Source organism: Rhynchophorus ferrugineus, unplaced genomic scaffold, assembly GCF_030347505.1.
Source record: "Rhynchophorus ferrugineus isolate W39M unplaced genomic scaffold, kcgeb_rfMv2 rfM8, whole genome shotgun sequence".
In the NCBI taxonomy this organism is placed as follows: domain Eukaryota; kingdom Metazoa; phylum Arthropoda; class Insecta; order Coleoptera; family Curculionidae; genus Rhynchophorus; species Rhynchophorus ferrugineus.
This window is the reverse complement of record NW_027472587.1, coordinates 38,162,079-38,176,874: the sequence shown is the minus strand read 5'-3', so window position 1 is coordinate 38,176,874 and position 14,796 is coordinate 38,162,079. Positions and strand designations below refer to the sequence as shown.

The following is a 14,796-nucleotide window of genomic DNA, read 5'->3' as shown; positions in this document are numbered from 1 at the left end:
GGCTATTTAATTTAAATTGGAGCACACGTGTTAAATGATTAATTGTATAAAATTAATTGATTTGGTTGTAAGACATGTATTATAATGACAGTTAAAAACATATGGATACCTATCAAGTTTGTCTGTAATTACTTTCCATTTTTTATAACACATTTTATTAGCAACGAGTATGTATTTTATTTTACTACATAAAAACTACACAAGTTGCGTTCCGACAAAATAACAGCATCATAAATTCATAGTTTTTTTGAAAATGCCGAGTTTTATATCCGAAATCTTGGATTTGTGGCACGCATTACCTTTCTTGTTTCATCAGAAGAAAAAGACGCTGAAAGCCACCATTTGCTAGTAGAGACTTATGGTAAGATATGGCACTTATTTTTGAGTGCTGATTTCACCATTCTAAACAAGAAATTATTGGATGAAGACCGAACACAAACTCAAAAACAGTTGGAAGAAAAAAATTAATATGAACCGAATCGCAATTTGTGGACGATTATAATCAATGAGAAGTATCCGTCAAATGGAAAGATGGATGCCAGATGATGAATTGAATGACAGAAAACCATGACAGAATAGAAAATCAAAAAGTTTATTTAGAAACCGCCATGCGAAAAATATTATGGTTAGCATTTGGGAAAACCAATTTATCGACAGCAAGGCCAAATCGCTTAGCTAGTAAAACCATGCCCTCTACGTATTTCATCTTTATTATGTGTTTCAATGGTGTTGTTTTATTCGATTCTTACGTAACGGCTCGAGAGGGTTGGCACTTCTAGCAGTACACACAATTTAAAAACTTGGTAATTTATCTATAAAAAAACAAATTTCGCTTTCAAAACATTGATATTTATTGCAATATATTATTTGTGTAGCAACTTTACTAAAATCTTAAATATTATTGCAAAGTGATGATTCTAGATATAATTTAGTCACCAACATAAGTTTCCTTCAAGAGCAATACATTCATTTTAATGCTCTTCTAGCTTTTGGAATCTATTTTAGAAATTTGTAGAAATATTTACTTTTAATAACTTTATTCGGTTTTCGCCACTCGAGTTTATCCGAGTTGAGGATGTTTGATTCAACTATATGGTATTGAATCCACATCTTACCAATTTGCATATACTAATATAAGAAATCCTTTTTATATCATGGTTTTATCGTTGACGTTTTTGTTTTTGACCCTATATGAGCAAATTCAGTAACCATTTCGAGTTTATTTAATATTGTTACTCTCTTATTTGTAAGGTGCTAAATTGTGTCAGTTATTCCACGCAACTTCACTAATAATAGCTAATAATAGCTGATGATCTCTCATCGTTTTTTTTTCTCATTAAAAAATGTTTAATCAACTTTTATTAATCCACTCTTTTACAAATTGGAAGAGTTGGTTATCCAGATATCCGCATGTTAGAACTTTGCAGAATCATTTGATCATTGTCAACAACAGAGCCAGTTCAATTTTTACTAAAAAACTTTAGTTAATTGAAACATAAACAATATATTGCATTCGTTTTGACCTTGCTATATTATATATAAATATTTAAAGTATAGATTTTTTATAAAATGATTCAGTAAAGCAATCAAAGTTAGTATTCGTACATTAGTATTTATATGATAACAATTGCCAATGGCAAATTTAATTGTGTTCTTTTATAATGACTAACAAATGTTATAAGATGTGCAAATCAAATAAGCCACCCATTATCGATACTTTCAGATAACAGACACCTCAGCCCTGTTTAACCCACGCGTTATAATTTTACTATATACATATTAATTGACAATAATTACTAGATATTAATAAGATAAATATTAATAGAATAAATTTAAGAGTTAATATAAACATTTTGCGCAGTGTTTATAGTAATTGTAAAATTTTTTTCACTCTTTTTTATTTAAAGTTAAAATATTACATTTTTAACTAGTTGTTCTCTTTTAAAAAATATACTTTTAAATCGGTGGTTCTTGGTAAAACCACATTTGGTAAAAAAATTAGAACAGAAATATCTTTTTGTTGGTTATATTTTCTTCTTTATACCAACTAGGGTTTATCTGCACCGGACTTACAGGTTTAACGGAGGTTTGGTTTAACGTGGGCTCCGAACATTCAGGTCTTCAGTATTAAACCTACCGACTGGCGAGTGATCAACTTAGAATTCATCCCAGAAGACATCCGGTATTACCCAGCCTGGCTACTGCCGTAACTGGTCGGTGATTTTCCTTGTCGGTTTTGCACTTCTGTCTATTAGGCAATTACAGTTGTAAATAATCACAAACATAAATTTACGACCATGCCCCAACAGAATTCGAACCCCGGACTATTGTGACAGTAGCAGGACCATACTGTCGCCTTGACCACTGCGCTAACTAAACCGTCAAAACACTTAAATGAGGTTTTTGTTTTCCTGTTCAGTTTAAAGAAAAATGTGACATTAATTCCATTTTTATGGAGCTACCCGAAAATGGCATATTAAAATACCCGTGCCTTCAAAATAAGAATGGAAAAATTTCTTCAAAATAAATGTTAATAGCTAGCAGTTAATAGCTTGATGAGAAGACGGTTTAGAATGTGTACATTAAAGAAATACACGAAACATATCTGACTAGTGTATTGGTTATGGTCCTGTATATGGCTGAATGTCGTTTCCTCTATGTGGTTCTCAAAATAATTAACACACATGATCTATATCTTTCTGAATATAATAATATGCAGCAAGCATTCGCCATAGAGTAAACAATGGTTATACGTTACTAAACGGGTATAATTTTCCTTTTTCAAACTACAAAGATAAGGAGCGGGAATGTGGAGGACAAAGTTATCGTGGAAAACCATTTTAACCATTTTAAACACACGCAAAAATATGAATATGTAGCCTTTTGAATACTGAATATTTTTAACAATCACAGAAATTCCGATATAAAAATGTATTCAATTTCAACACATAGAAGAGATAATATCAAGAACATATAATAATAATAAAGGTCATCACTATTGTTTAAATTTTTTAGTTATTAATCTAGACACATGTCTAGATTTATATGTAGACACAAAATATGAATATGTATAAATTAGTTAATGGTGTTAATTGTGTTCTTTATTTTAAACAGAATATTAACAACGACAATGTGAAAATAAATATTATTTCAATGTAATCTAGGATTTATTTTATATATATAGTAAATATTTCAATTGGTTCCGTTTATATTTTAAGATAATAACTGGGATATATTACTCATCATTTTTGTTTGTTTAAAATTACCACTTTATTAATTATTATTATAAATCCCATCATTTTAGTGAGTCATAGGAATATTTAACCTAACTTACAAAAAAATATACAGGTCGATCCTGATAGGCCAACACGACAATGCCAAGGCATATTATTGATGCGTTATATTAAAACATGTTAAATTTGATATTGAACATTGATAAAATAAATTGAACATCAAAGAAGCACCATAAAATCAAGAAATTATGCTCTATATTATTTTTCTTTTAGTATATGTTTAATCCTAATTTTTCTAATTACAAATATTTAAACAAAATTAAAATTATAATTATTTAATATAAAAACGAAAAGTATTAAAATAAATGATCGATAGATATGAAACCAATTGGATACCTGTTAATTTAATATATGTTTTTCTTCACTTTGAATGAATGAAATTTGCGCCACACCACACGAAGAGGACGCTCACTAAACCAACTAGCGAACGCGATGAACTTCTTCGGCGAGATGGAGTGCCCGCACGTTCTGTTACACGCAAACTAGACCCACCGACAATTGACAGAAGCCACTCTACCATTTCCACCATCCACGTTCATCCAACCATGTACATTTTGTCTAGTTATGATTTTTTTAATCGCTTTTTCATTCGGTAACAAGATCAATTTTGTATAAACATTTTATTCACTGGATGCATCAAGAGGTATAGATATTTTTAAAACATTCAATGCGAAATTGTCCACAAGGAATCCGATGTCCTTGCATTCTTCTCCAAGAGTAAACTGATACACACCTAACGCATAGATCAGGTTTTTTTCCTCTCGAAACTATTCTGAAATATTAGCATTCATCGTGTTTGTTGTGGCGATATACAATACTTTTGGTATACGTTTATAAATATAACTTGCAGCAAAAGGTCGTATATTTAATGTAGATGAAATTTCAATATCTGAAAATGAATTAACTTTATATTTAGAACAGGATAATTAAGGACAAAGAAAACCTTTTAGTTCTAATAGGAATGGAATTCATCAATAGTCTCAATCACAACAAAACTGAACGATTATATTATTAGTTAATATTTATAATATTAATATATATATATATATATATATATATATATATATATATATATATATATATGCTTAACGACCAAGGCTGTCATTAGTTTCTCTCAATAGTGCTTAATACATGTCCACAATACAATACCGACAATCTTAAAAAATTAAGAACAAGAAAATCATATATAGTATATGTACTAGTATTCCAAAAAATATTAAATATTTTATTCACTTTGACTTGTTTTGTTGCATTATCTAATTATAAACATAACATAGAATCTTTTAAAATTAAATATATATAGTTCATATGTTATGCAATTAGGTTATAAATGTTAAAAAATGTATTTTCACCAAAATAAAGTTTAAACAATTCAAACTATCATATCTTCAATACTAATGTAGGTTACCAGAATATGTTTTGATAAAAAAAACTATTCCTGGCCTTTTTCCTGAAATTCAATCATGCTTGGACTCTACATATGTGTAGTTGTTACTGATAGTAAGTATAGTAATTCGCATAATAAAAAGGTGGGTTTCTAGGGCATCTTATGACCTTCAACGCATATTAGGGTTTTACTATCAGAAGTAGACGAACAATATCAATATTATTCGAATATTATAGATAAAGTATTTCCAGTTCTTGTTAATGTAACTTAATTTTATGATAGAGCTTTCTCAGAATGAAATGTATTAATGTTAGATCGTAAAAAATAGAATTAAATTATTTTCTTGCTAAATTGCAACGACAATTCAATGGAAACCATTTAATAATCAACTTATATATACCGCTTTGGTTTACTATATACCGTGAAATAAATGGAATATGATACACTTTCAATACCCTTTCGATATGGTCTCTTGATCATTTGCTGTGATGTTTTCTTGATGATTTATGCAGCTCGAGAGAAAGCGATTTGTAGAGACAGCTGTATCCATTGTATTCTAATGAAAATCCTAGTTGTTTTGTTTTTTTTAAATAATCTATTGAGTGGTATACTGTGCAGTTTTATTTATGTTTTCTTTTAATTACTGAGCAAATGTTCACTTTTAAAGAGTAGCTATTATTTTACATGGTAATTAAGTTGACTTCCATGCGTTTTATTGCAAGGAAAAATAATTACTATCTCAAATCAGTGGTGTCCACTGTTGACGGTCTGTTCCATCTATCGACTAGTTGTGGTTATGTTTTTTCGAGTGTTTCGACCCCATTTCTCAATGTAGAGCAATGCTGTAGGTAAACTCATTCTCTATTTAGATTTTGATTGAAAGTAATTGAATTGTTTTGAAAATATAAATATCCTTTTATCCTTAGTTTTTAGCAACGCTTAAAATAATCATAAAATGGTTCTCAGAGCTGATGATGACTTTTTGTTAGTTTTTTTAAGGTTTTGAGCAACATTGCAACAAATAATTTCCTTATTTTAAACAAAAATTCAGAAGGTAGAGCAAGTAAATCTACGTTAGATTGTTCCGAAGTTCCGATTTAACAAGTTTGATCATTATATAATGAAGAGGGACAAACAGAGGAATTACCAAGAACAAGAACAATTAACCAAAAATGTAACAAAGTTTTTGTGCCAAATGCTGGAATACATTTTGCAGTGATATCTTATCGTACAAAATAAGCCTTTAAAATTTTATTTTAGTATTGTTTCTGGACATAGTTTTCAAATAAAGCTGATTTTATTATAACCTTTATAATATCTTCCATAATGTCTAATCATATATACTCATTTTCATTTCTCAGTTGATTTAGTAGCGTTAACAAAATTTTTATTTCATTTTATTTTTTCTTATCTATTTAGACCTTAATTTGAACATTTTGTCAAAGATTTCCGATTTTTTGTATGCATGGGAAGTAATGGGTAAATAAAATATCACAAGACATCCTATAAATGAAATGGTGTTGCTTGTTGTTTTACACATTTATCCATAGACATTTACAAACATAAATTTAAAGCACTTACAGCACAACTGCTTTGCGCAGAAAGCTCCAACACTCACCACTCAGTAGGAGACAGTAGGAGACCATCCCATAGCTTTAACGTTTATGCTATAAATACGTATAATATTTAGACATCGAGTACACATAAAATACCTAAAGTTGTAAAAATAAAAATAATGTTAAATAATGAAAATAGTATTTCTCCATTTTTACATTGAAGGCGTCCACTATTATGGTTACAAGTTGGCATGTTGCAATACTCCTTTGTTATTCACACGATCAAGATCGAGATAGGCTGAGGATGAACACGGCTCCAACTGCAACTTAATTATCTTGATATTGCAGTAATGTACACCTCATTTAAAAAAGAAATATTCACTTAATAAAGCCATATAGTTGTATATATATAATTATTATTAACTATATATCTGATGCAAACCAAAAAATAACTGAAAAAATTAATATCCATAAAATTAGTTCAGGTTTCTAAACAATTAAATGTATAAGTGATTCATTCAATTTATTCGTCGTGACTATTTTATTACATCATTTCATTATTTTATATTTGTATTATTTTGTACTTGATTATGTAATAATACTTACTAAAGTTAATTTATCTAAAACACTAAAACCAATTAATATACAAATAAATCGAATTGGCAACAATGTGTTTATTTAATCTGTTTTATTAGATATTAGGTGTATTCAGGCGCTCTTAACCCCAATATGGCTTTTCATTGATTTTTTCATATGAATAATTGAAACTTGACATTTAAAAGAAAATTATGATTCGATCGATGAATTTGTTATATTGAATTATAAGAACATTGAGAATTAGAGTATTAAACTGGGTTATAGGACGGCTTGGTAATGGTTACATTCATTTTGAATTGAGGTGCTTTTCCAGTTCATACTGCAATTTTTGATTTCTTAATTTAGTCTTCAAAATATTATTACACTACAATTTGCTGAATTAGTAGCTAATATGATATTATTAGTTTGGAAATTGTTCAATTTAAGACTGTAAATTAAGTTTACGTAGTTAAGTTACGTAGCTATAGGCACTGTTAACATTTTGCCGAAACGTAACAATATAATTATTCAACTATGAAGATGTCCAATTTGTTGTAAAAATGTAAGTGGAATCTGCACATATCTCCATGGAATGCCTTAATATCTCCATTTTAAACTGACAGAAAGCAAAAAGTCCTTAAAGAAAAGAAAAAATACAATCAAAATTCGAAATGTCCGGTAAAGTATTATCTTATTTATTCGTTTATTAGGTTAACAACAAAGTCATTTAATAATTTTTTGTTAAAAAAGCTTAAAAGAATATACTAAACTTGTCCTTAAAATTTAAACGAATTGTAGCGTGCGTATATAAACTAAATATAATTGGTGAATTTGTAAAGTAAATTTTTGGGCCCGTAAACCTATGGTGTGAGAACCTGAGGTCTAATATCTGTTATCTCCGCAAACTTATTAAATAAACTAATATATCATCTACATCTTGTTCTTATTTTCTAGTACTAACTATGCATATTATATTCGATTACTAGTAGTTTTGAACTAGAAGAAGCTTGAGTTTCCACTTGTCATTCACAGCTAATGCAAGTGGATGCTAATGTGAAGTGAGCCGACGAAAAGTAGATCATGTACAATAATAATGTAGGAAAATAACTTTACAAGTTGTAAAGCCCGCATTGACGCCCAAGAAGGTGATGGGGAATTGGGAATTGTTTGTTGTTTTTGGAATTGGAAAAAATTGTTAATCATAAGTGGCTTGAAATGATTATGATGTATTATGTAGGCATTATATTATATTATATATAATTAAGTAGTGTAACAAAGGGCTTAAACCTATTCATCCATCCATGAACAATTGTTCAGAACAAAAGCATCTACCAATTTAAAACCTCCCCCGATTCATTCGTGTTTTCGGAGAGGGCGCTTTGGTTCCATTCAATCAGTAATCGTTAATACAGTTCGAACATCCACATATATCGGGAAATTTTTTTTGTGTATTTTAAAGCCTCCTTTCGGAAAATCTTAAAATTTCTTTTATGTATAGCACCACTGGCCAACAAGGGGGTTACATTTTTTAATTTTCTAGAATTATATTATTGGTTTTCACTTACGTTTTTATATACGATGTTTTATTATGTTTATTATATCAAAATGAATTATTAGTTCGTTGTTTTGTTTGTACCTTACAAGTAACTTGCATCTTAACACCATTTAGTGTAAATAATGAATCATGGGTGGATGGCTTTATTGTGTGTTCTTTGACCTGGTATACTGTTTATGATGTTAAAAATTCCTTAAAAAATGATAATATAAAACGTATACAATCTAACAAAGGGTATTTACTTGTTGATATGAAATATTGCATACTACGAATCATATCATATTTATTGACAAGAATAGCAAACAGTTTGAAATATGTCATTATGTTAACATCTACATATATTTTTATATATTTATGACTTAATTTTTACAGCTTATCTTATTTTATATAAAAGATAAATAAAAACGAGCTTTGAGGCAATACAGTCATGCGCGAGCTGCATTGAGTTGAATGCAAATGGTAACCAGATGGAGCTAAAACCTATGAATTTGTGGGAGATCTTCCAATTTTAAGTTCAAAGATAGATTGTCCGTAATATACCGACATCTCTTTTCTTTGTTAGAATTTATATAGAATGCTGCTAGATTAGAATCTAGACTTTTGTAATGGATTGTCGAAAAACCAATTTTGTTTCTTCATGTTATTGCTAGTGATGTTTTGTGATAAAATGTGATGTACCCATTCAGTTGCCTACAGCCTTAGTCGGACCATATGCTTTATTTTTCGATCCTCCAATATCATTCCATGGATTTTATGAAAGATTTCTGGCGTGGTAACGTCTTTTGTGTGACCTGAATGTTCGGCATCACTTGTGCAGGTACAACTACAACGGAACTTAGTAAACCACCTTTGAAATTAATGATGCAGAGTACCCCTAGTATTTATTAAGCTTTTCCTTGGTTTCACTATTTTTTTTTGCGCAAATATAATGCTTAATCGGCACATGAAAATACCTTTTTCCCATTTTTGTTATAATCCGAGAGGTTGTTTGCTGCCAGTGACTATTAAATGCAAAGTATATGACGCGGCTTGCTTAAAATCTTACAGTAGTCTATTAATAGAATGCAGTTGAAGAAAGCAGTGAAACATTTAAAGTTACTACGAGAGAAATTCAAAAATCGCCATCGAGTTTGCCACTTTTACAACGAAATCGTAATTCTACCACTGTAGATTACTGAGCAAAAATATAAATTAAGTAATTTTCAGAAGCCTCTTTTGAAAACAGGTCTACGTCATTATGGGAGATTTACAGTGACTGAGACTATGGGAGCCATACGGGGCAAGGGCAGTCGATTTATAAAAATGATGCATTGATGAATGTTGTAAAAATTTTTTTTGGAAAATCTTACGATATGACGTCTTAAATTAGACAATAACTTTAATATTAATCTTAATTAACTGGTAACATTAACATTAACTGAATTGAATTGGTGACACCTTCCTAATTGTTATCTTGCGCTTTCTTTTATTATATTTGTTTATGTTGACAATATGCATCTACTGTATCAGCAACTAGACTTTTATTTAACGCCCGGGAAAGACCTGAAATAAAAATAGATAGACTTTTTAGTTATGAGAGATTCTGACACACTTGAATCTTAATAAAATTTTTTAAAACATTTTATTCTAGTATGGTAAGTTTTCCATTAGTTGTCACATAAACCAATGGAATCTTTGAATTTCTTGTGTAACATTATAGTTCGCAATCTGATTCAATAATACGCAAACAGTTTATTCAATTTTGTTAATGTTCATAAAAAGTACGCGTGGCTTAACATACGCCACAGTGCACATATTGACGAAACAAGAACCACAAGGTCTACACTCACGCCGGTTGATATTGAAACAGACTGTCACGATGCACAGACCATGATGCATTTTAATAATGTCATTTGTTTGTTTACACGAAAGTGCATATGACGTGGATATTTCTAGTTATTTTTGTACTGAGTTTTGTAGGCATGTTCGTCTGTAACTGTATATCTGTGTATCTCTCAGTAAACGGTTATATCGATTCCTGGAAATATTCAACGAGTTTTGAAGAATGGCGCTGTTATTTTATTCGATACCGAATAAATTGAGAAGGATTCTTCGTGGTTTATATTCATTTAATATTATTTAATGGATATCATGTATTTTTATTATTTCTAGTTATTTTTAATAATAAAAACTTAGATTCATTACACGATGCTTCGTTACCGTGCAAATTCTTCAATAATAGATGACAATATAATTATAAATTTTTCGAGTATTACACAATGTTACTTCATGTGACATAACAGAGACTAAAAGCATTGATCATTAATTTCTTGAATGATACTAAAATACGTATTATTTGAAATTAAAATGCGGCCAACAGTCATCAATTGACGCAAATTAAATCAGAACATATTCCTACTTATCGTTTCATTTAAACCAACCACAATTATTTATTTAACAAAGATTATATATATATATATATATATATATATATATTTATATTTATATATATAAATGTATTAATAAAAAAAACTTAAGGGGTGGAATCTATGGCCTTTGCGGATATATACTAACAGAGGCAATTACCATGAATGGCGTGATATGTTGACATATCCCAAGAACGTTAGAGTTCCACAACAATTCGGTTTTGAAATTGTAATGCTCAGAGTTAGTACCTTTCCCTTTGTGTGTTTTTATCCTTCCGAACTTGACAAGTATCACCAAATGGTGAGTTTATTCACAGAGTATTCCAGTTTCCTCTCTTTAATTTCATTATATTTATTATCTTCTATTTTATTCATTTATCTTCTCCAATATATTAAAAGTCCTTCCCAGTATATTTTTATTGCTATCAGTTATCACTACTGTATGTTGTTATTGTCATTCATTGTAATTAACGATTATTGTTGTTGTCCATTATTGATATTATCAATATTAATATCACCTGTTGGTATATTTATTTATCAATATAGGATAGCTTAGATTAGGCACATCAGTAAACCAAAAAGAGTTGGTCGCTGATGGAGCTTAAAGTTGTTAAATAGAACATACTCCAAAGGAAATAATTTCTCCACATAATTTTTTTTTACCATCGTTGCTTTAATCACGTATCGTATCTTTAACAAAAAACTTACTGCAACCCTGCTAACTTACTGAAAAATATTTTTATAAAGAACACACTGTTGTTGCTTTAACAATTAGAGGAACAGTCGTTTACAAAATGTAAGGTCATCAAAACCAATCAATGAAACCAAAGCGTTCAATCTTGAATCAGTTTAAAACAGACCATTTTAATAAACGTGTCCAATATTAATTTCACCAACAAATTTGTCATTGAACATAACAAACCAGATACAGCGACTAGAATACATTCGGCTAGTTAGATGAATCACCAACAAGAAATCGAATCGGATTTTCCTTTTAATCTGAAAGAACCCGCTCAAGTTGACTCCACATGTGACGCTTTACCGTCGAATAATAAATATTTTAGTCCGTGTCGGTAGTTAATATAACAATATTGATTGTAAATATAAACCGTAAATATTTGACAATTAGTTCAGCAGTATTTAACTTTATACATTTTTTACTTATTTGAGAAGTGTCGCAAAATGATGGAGATTTCGTAAAAATTATAGAAATTCAGTTGGTTCTAATATTTTTATTGCATGAACGCGCTGATAGAAATTTATTAACGAATACAATATACTTTTAATATACAGCTTTTTCATGTCCTAAACATTTTATTTTTTATGAAAAATAGTAGATTTAAAATAATTTTTAAAATATTTAAAATATTTTTTTATGTATTTTAAAGTCTCCTTTTACCAACTAAGGGTTTATCTGGACTGGACCTACAGTTTAACGTGGGCTCCGAACTACCGACTGGCGAGTGACCAACTTTAGAAATCATCCCAGAAGACATCCGGTCTTACCCAGCCTGGTTACTGGCGTGACTGTGATCATTTTCCTTGTCGGATTTTACACTCTTGCCTAGAACATTCACAAATTTTAAACAATCACAAACATAAATTTACGACCATGTCCCAGCAGGATTCGAACCCGCGGCTATCGCAACAGTAGGAGGACTATCCCATCGCCTTTACCACTGGGCCACCAAGCCGGCTATTTAAAATATTGGCCATAGGTTGTTATTGCTTGTTTCATTGTTTTAATTTTTAAGGACTCTTAAACTCTAAACTTTCATACATTTGCAAATGTGCTATCAAGAATTTTAATTCTGAATACTGATTTTTTGAAGTACGAAAACGACCGTCCACCCAATAGCAAAGCCTGTTTTTGACAACATCAATCAGTTTCTTCGGTAGCGATTCATAAAGGTTTTTAACGTAATCTGAATCTAACTGTTCCTACTTATCTTGGATAGCATTTTTTTATTGTTCAACATTATTAAATTGTTTACCATTTGAATAAACAACACGTACTAACTTACCACAATAATTTACAATAATATCTAAATAAGAAGCTTGACTAATTTATAATATTAATTAACCCAACAGTCTTCTACTTAAAATTATCTGATATTTACTTCACTTATATCCATCAGGGTCATCCAAATGGAATTTCTTTTTATCCGAAAATATAACATGACACCACTTTTTTTCGTGAGACATGTTCTTCGGCAAATTGTAACCGCCCTGTCTTATGTTTTTGTCTTAAAGATGGTTTCTGTAAAACTGTAGTTCTTTTTAAATGTCTACCATCATGTAGAAGACGTTGAATATTTCTTACATTTATTTTTACGTCAACTGTGATTTCGTTGGCCGTTAACAGAGAATTTGAAGAAATTCGCAAAATTACTTATCCATCTCTATCATTTATGATCCTAGGCCGGCTTTTAAATAATTTATGATGACGTTTCTAAATCTTTTACGTTTGCTAATTGCGACACATTGAATTTTAGTTTTTTTAGATTTTTGATAATATTAATTTCACCTGTATTTCACCTAAGTTTTTTTTCTGTGAGGCATGATGAAAATGGAAACTGGTACTTTAAACATGCAGTACCTTGAAATACGTATGGTATTCAGAAAACAAAATCAACATTTATTAATCGTTTGCTAGACAATCGTACACTGCATGTGTGCTGAAGTTTTGGCGCGTTGTTCGCATGGCACGATCTTACATGGAATCTATAAGTAAACAATCGCAGTATCTTTGTAACGTTTACATAAATACCTTAATCAGTCACCTTTAATCGTAAAATATAAAAGTTTTATTAACAATTGTAATGAAAAATGCGTAGTGTGCTAAGTTTTGTCGTGAAATGTATACTCTTAGAACCACATGTATAGACTATTACATTTATACATTTATGTAGTAATATCTGTCAACTTTTTACAAATTCTATAACAATAGCTACAATTTCTCCATAATAAGTACCGGATACTCATTAATATTCTGCAGTGTCTCCGCTTCATTAATCACTTTCAATTGCAGCATTTGCATAAATATGACTAGGAATCCCCAATACCGTTCATGAATTGCATGGTGGGTAGATTGGATTCAAGTATAACGCGACGAATGAACGTCAAGGTTCCTGAAAAAAAAATCGTAATTCTCACTTCAAAAGTCAATGATTCAGACTGCGTATGCGCTAATTTGGATGATTTAGGTAATTACGGTTGTTCTTCAAGGTATTACATCGGTGTTTTAGTTTGTTTTCGTAAAACAATATTCTAAAACTGATTGCACAACTATTGTGATTTATATTTACACCTGTTGGATTTTATAAAAATTGAACTTCACTAACAAAATATTATAAAAGAAAACATGAAATAAAACACAGAGTAATACTGAGCATATATATTATATTAATATGTAAAAAAAATTATGAATCTTTCTATATATACACGTGATTCAGAAATATTAAATACTTGAGAGAGCTAACTTAAATAATGATGAAAAATGCATATATCTTTCTTAACGGAAATACCCGTAGAAGAAATACAGTATTTTATAAAAATATATATTTTAATTTAACAGTTAATAAATGGCGTTATAATATATATTCTTAGTAGTTATCTAGATATTAGATAAATTAGATGTATTCTGTAATAGTACAAAAGATATTATATAATCAGTTACATTGCACTTTTGGCTCAAATTGCTCCATTTCTTACCAACGAACATTATGGCTCGTTTTATACCAATCTTTCTTTGAGGATGTCCTTTTAATCAACTTTCAGCTCCCTCGTTGACTAAATATTTTTGATTTACTGATTTTTTCGGTCCTTGCTATCCCATATGTAAAAAAAGCAGCGGAATTTGGTAAACCTAGCTTATTGTCCAGTCAACATGCACAATATTTTAAATTCGTGCACACCTGTCACAACCTTTAAATTTTATTTGCCAGGAACAATTGAACAAAGTTCTTGTAGGTTTTTTTGATGTGTACCGAATGACCTAGAGCACTGGAGACATAAAAACCGC

At 29.9% G+C, this 14,796-nt stretch overlaps 1 protein-coding gene across 1 annotated transcript in view; it reads left to right on the top strand.

Moving 5' to 3' along the window:
• LOC143201210 (CDAN1-interacting nuclease 1) overlaps positions 1 to 14,796 on the top strand; it is a 188,988-nt gene that overhangs the window by 27,676 nt on the left and 146,516 nt on the right. The window lies entirely within an intron of this gene.